Here is a 5,846-nt window from a genome sequence, read left to right as displayed (position 1 = left end):
ACGGTTGATTTGTCTTCTGCATTTTGTCCTTGGTGATTCGGTATATTCTTTGAAACCAGATGTATATTTTGTGCCTCTTTGAGAATCATAAAAGGCTTTACAATAAGGGTAGTAGATTTTATAAACGCAGTTGTAAATCTCTTATTTTTACGCTTTATATTGTGTACAAATAGGTGACTTAGTGTGTTATCGGCAGAAAGAGAGTTCCCAACGGTGCTTGCTGACATTCGTTTGGCTCTGCGCGGATCTCAACTGCTGTTATCCGTCTATTCGTTGAACCAAGTGAGCGGTACTGCGACCTTCTTGTGGTATCGCTTGATCTTCCTGCCGCACTGTATTCCGTACTTAATTGGCTGGTTGATGAAGTAATAGAACCTTCACAGTTTCTTCAATTAAAATGCTGGGCTTTAGATATTGTAATGAAGAAGTGAGTATACATTGATCCCATTCTCAATTGTGATTAAATAAGTTACCCTAGAGAAATAATGGCTTCAGCAATGACAAATTCATTAGCTATTAACTAATTGGAATGAGACAATCATCTTCAAGTTGAAGCTATCCTACTCAATTGTCATTAATTAAGTTACCCTAGAGAAATAATGGCTCCAGCAATGACAAATTTATCAGCTATTAACTAATTGGAATGAGACAATCATCTTCATGTTGAAGCTATCCTGTCCGTGTTTGTTGCAAATAGATTTGTATTGGAAGAGGGTTCATCTAGGGCGAAACAAAATTTTTATCTTTCTTTTATTTCCCAGAAATTTCGCAGAAGTTTCAGCGTCATATTTAGACTTTTATCATCCTTCTTGTTACCACATGCTGTGGCTTACCTGAATTTTTGTGTGTTTTATTGCAGTTGCTTTCTTTCACATTTTGTCATTTCTTCTGGTTTTATTTTTATTTTCACTGTGAAGATCTGCACTAAGTATCTTTCAGTGTCACTGCTTACAAACTAGTTTATGATGATATGTTAACAATCAACTTAATCTTTTTTATTTTTTGCATTAGATGCAATGGCACAAATTAATACTTTGGAGTCGTCCTCGGTGGCCGAGTGGTTCTAGGCGATTCAGTCCGGAACTGCGCGATTGCTACGGTCGCAGGTTCGAATCCTGCCTCGGGCATGGATGTGTGTGATGGCCTTAGGTTAGTTAGGTTTAAGTAGTTCTAGGGGACTGATGACCCCAGATGTTAAGTCCTAGTGTGCACAGAGCGATTTGAACCATTTTGAATACCTTGGATTAGATCAAATCTGGGTGTTAATGGGGTAATGCTGCTAATGAGAGGCCCTAATTGGTATTTGTTCTGTTCACAGTCATATGAGCGTGACTTGTTTCACGATTATCTGTTGTCTGTGAGAAGTATCCAATTTTGAACATCTCGTAAAGTAACTGATGTGTAATGTTTCTGGATTTGGAACTGTAAGATTCGAACCCAAAACTCACTCTGTAGTTTAGTTGAGATAGTAGTAGGTAAGGGGCCAAATAAGAAGTGGGGCGAGGGTCACAGTACCAGTTACGTGAGAAATTGCTCCACTGTAATGGGAGGATAATCCCCTACGTCTCTGCCACAGGAGACAATGTGTCTAACTTCTAGGGTTCATTTATTAATATCCTGGTGAAGCGTATTTCAGTTTCAGTTATCTAACACGCTCAACACATTCTCAAATGCAAACTTTAACCCAGTTATCTCAGGACTTATTCCTATGACATTTGTTACTGACATTACAATAACGATATTCAGACGAAGCACTTCGCGCATCTTCAGCTCCGGCCAAAGGTGTGCTACGAAGATAAGTGATTCGGGATGTCTAGTCTGTCTCGAGCGATTGCTGAAAAGTACGATTCTCTTTCCAGACCACAAAATTAAGATCTTGGCAGCTCGCTGCATAAAATTGAATGCAAATATAGTGAGTCTGCAAGCCAAGCGGGGCAGAACAGAGTAAAACTGTATTATTGTAATGAACATTTTTTCTACAAGCCTTAATGTAATAGGATTCTGACAGATTCTAATATGAACTGTGAAAAGTGTTACACGTCCATGACGTGTCGTGAATAAAAAGTTACTGGCACCCAAGATTTGGAACTTACCAGATCATTACGAATAATCGAGAGCCTCAGACTCCTCATCTGCTACTTTATTGCCTCAGCTCAAGAACAACATATTCTCGATCTGAGGAACACATATAGAAGATAAAAGGTTAATGGAGCACTGAAAATCTCAGTGTTCCACCTTCAAATGGCAGAATGCTACTAGGGTCCTTGCATCACCTGAATTTCCAGTATACACTCCTGGAAATTGAAATAAGAACACCGTGAATTCAAAGTTCCAGGAAGGGGAAACTTTATTGACACATTCCTGGGGTCAGATACATCACATGATCACACTGACAGAACCACAGGCACATAGACACAGGCAAAAGAGCATGCACAATGTCGGCACTAGTACAGTGTATATCCACCTTTCGCAGCAATGCAGGCTGCTATTCTCCCATGGAGACGGTCGTAGAGATGCTGGATGTAGTCCTGTGGAACGGCTTGCAATGCCATTTCCACCTGGCGCCTCAGTTGGACCAGCGTTCGTGCTGGACGTGCAGACCGCGTGAGACGACGCTTCATCCAGTCCCAAACATGCTCAATGGGGGACAGATCCGGAGATCTTGCTGGCCAGGGTAGTTGACTTACACCTTCTAGAGCACGTTGGGTGGCACGGGATACATGCGGACGTGCATTGTCCTGTTGGAACAGCAAGTTCCCTTGCCGGTCTAGGAATGGTAGAACGATGGGTTCGATGACGGTTTGGATGTACCGTGCACTATTCAGTGTCCCCTCGACGATCACCAGTGGTGTACGGCCAGTGTAGGAGATCGCTCCCCACACCATGATGCCGGGTGTTGGCCCTGTGTGCCTCGGTCGTATGCAGTCCTGATTGTGGCGCTCACCTGCACGGCGCCAAACACGCATACGACCATCATTGGCACCAAGGCAGAAGCGACTCTCATCGCTGAAGACGACACGTCTCCATTCGTCCCTCCATTCACGCCTGTCGCGACACCACTGGAGGCGGGCTGCACGATGTTGGGGCGTGAGCGGAAGACGGCCTAACGGTGTGCGGGACCGTAGCCCAGCTTCATGGAGACCGTTGCGAATGGTCCTCGCCGATACCCCAGGAGCAACAGTGTCCCTAATTTGCTGGGAAGTGGCGGTGCGGTCCCCTACGGCACTGCGTAGGATCCTACGGTCTTGGCGTGCATCCGTGCGTCGCTGCGGTCCGGTCCCAGGTCGACGGGCACGTGCACCTTCCGCCGACCACTGGCGACAACATCGATGTACTGTGGAGACCTCACGCCCCACGTGTTGAGCAATTCGGCGGTACGTCCACCCGGCCTCCCGCATGCCCACTATACGCCCTCGCTCAAAGTAAGTCAACTGCACATACGGTTCACGTCCACGCTGTCGCGGCATGCTACCAGTGTTAAAGACTGCGATGGAGCTCCGTATGCCACGGCAAACTGGCTGACACTGACGGCGGCGGTGCACAAATGCTGCGCAGCTAGCGCCATTCGACGGCCAACACCGCGGTTCCTGGTGTGTCCGCTGTGCCGTGCGTGTGATCATTGCTTGTACAGCCCTCTCGCAGTGTCCGGAGCGAGTATGGTGAGTCTGACACACCGGTGTCAATGTGTTCTTTTTTCCATTTCCAGGAGTGTATATACAGTTACGTGGCTGAGATTTCTGGGTGGCCTTTTTTCCAGAAGTCCTCTTCTCTCTAGTACAGGAAGCCATTTTCCAGAAACACGGCAAGAAACTAGAAGTATTAGTATAAAACACGCGTACACAGACAAACCTGAACAAAGCACGTGGTGCCATTGCTTGAAAACAGGGATCGCCTAGCTCTACAGCAAAGCTAGGTCGTTTCCACGGTAACGTAAACACGGGCTCATGATCTCAGTGTCCGTTGTGACACGCGAAACATATGCGCCAAGACCACTTCAATTGTCAGAGCTCATCTCTCGTCATATGGAGTACAGTAAAAGAGGCAGTTCTTCGCGACAAGTGGATTCTGACTCTGGTTTGGTGAAGACCGGTAAGTGTTTCCCGCTCGAGTGTTTGGTTCAGCTGAGTTTAGATAAGTGGTTTATCAAGGCTGCATGATCTATGAGAATGTCATGGTGACATATGATTTTGTTTGACATCATATTCCTACTATATATTCCTATAAATGTCCTCAATAATTTATTCTTATCTTTGTCATCACAACTCCTTTATTTTTACTCCTTACGAGGCGTTTCACTATACAGGATCCTCATATCTGAGTGGATAAACAATATCTAGTCAGAAAAGAACACCCTTATTTAAAATGGTGCACAGCGGAACGTACCATAAGGAGTAAAAACAGAAAATGTGCCTACTAAGGCAAGAGTAAATTATTGAGCCGAACATGGTCGCAGACCCAGTGGAGAATTTCATGTCCGAAGTAATGAATCGTGATTTCCGCGATTCGCGAGTATTACGGTGAATCTCGTATTTCCAAAAAACTCTCATTTCTGTGGCACGTTCATGTGTTAGTTCCAGCACATGTCTGAATACTGACCTTCCATATACCATGAGTAACGTTATCAAGTCTGTCATGTTGTTTCAAGTTGATTCGATAGTGATCTCTTGGGGTAACAGCTCTTTTGTCCTGTTTTTCGCGGTACACTGCGGGCGATTCGTGTGTGTGTACATTGCTTTTACAACAGTTTAATGCTTCCTATCCCTATTGTTAATATGGGATGCAGATGTGTGCTAAATATAGATTTGCCGATGTATCTAAGCTATTGTGAAATAAACCATGATGAAACTGGATTCCTTTGCTATAGTTTAAGGTCCCGTCACCCCTTACGTATATGCAAAGGGCACTGCAGTTTCAACAAATTCGCAGTATAACTTAATTTTTGTCTATAAAACTCATACAGTCACTACCTTTCAATTACCTAATCCCACCAAGAGAGTTTTTTCGTGTAGTCTCGATATTTAACAGACACCTCTCTGGGTTGGATCACAAATTCGTCATTGGTGTATGCTTTAATCATGCGCTTATCAGCGTTGTCAGTCGATTGTCTCTATTGTTATTAATCTCCTGGGAGTAGGGAGAACAGCAGTTAGACGTCGAATCGTTCCACTCGGCGAGCATTCTCCCACATTCCTAGATGGACTACCCACTAAAAATATTTAACAGTTTTACTAATCTTAGTTAATCTGTAGAATGTTGCTTCCAGTTTCGCCACGCGGAGTGGCCGCGCGATTTGAGGCGTCATGTCACGGACTGCGCGGTCTCTCCCGCCGGAGGTTCGGGTCCTCCCTCGGGCATGGATGTGTGTGCTGTTCTTAGCTTAAGTAAGTTCAAGTAGTGTGTAAGTCTAGGGACCGATGAACTAAGCAGTTTGGTCCCTCAGGAGTTCACATACGTTTGAACATTTTGCTTCGTTTTCCATTCCGTATTTCTTGTCTATCCTTCTCATTTCTTAGCTGGAACAATGATTTGCTACTAGAAAACATTGTAACAGTATCTGGACGAGACTGTCCGCAGCTCGTGGTCTAGTGGTTAGCGCTGCTGCCTGTGGATCATGGGGTCCGGGATTCGATTCCCGGTCGGGTTGGGGATTTTCTCTGCCCGGGATTGGGTGTCTGTGTTGTCCTCGTCAATTCGTCGTCATCACAATTCGTGCCAGTGGCTACGTTGGACTGTGTAAAAAAAATGTACTGTGTAAAAATTGGCGCTTCGTACGGGCGCTGATGACCGTGCTCTTGAGCGCCCCACAAACCAAACATCATCATCATCCGAACCAGATTGATTCTTTA

The sequence above is a fragment of the Schistocerca cancellata genome, chromosome 5, assembly GCF_023864275.1.
Source record: "Schistocerca cancellata isolate TAMUIC-IGC-003103 chromosome 5, iqSchCanc2.1, whole genome shotgun sequence".
NCBI classification, from domain to species: domain Eukaryota; kingdom Metazoa; phylum Arthropoda; class Insecta; order Orthoptera; family Acrididae; genus Schistocerca; species Schistocerca cancellata.
This window is presented reverse-complemented; position numbering follows the sequence as displayed.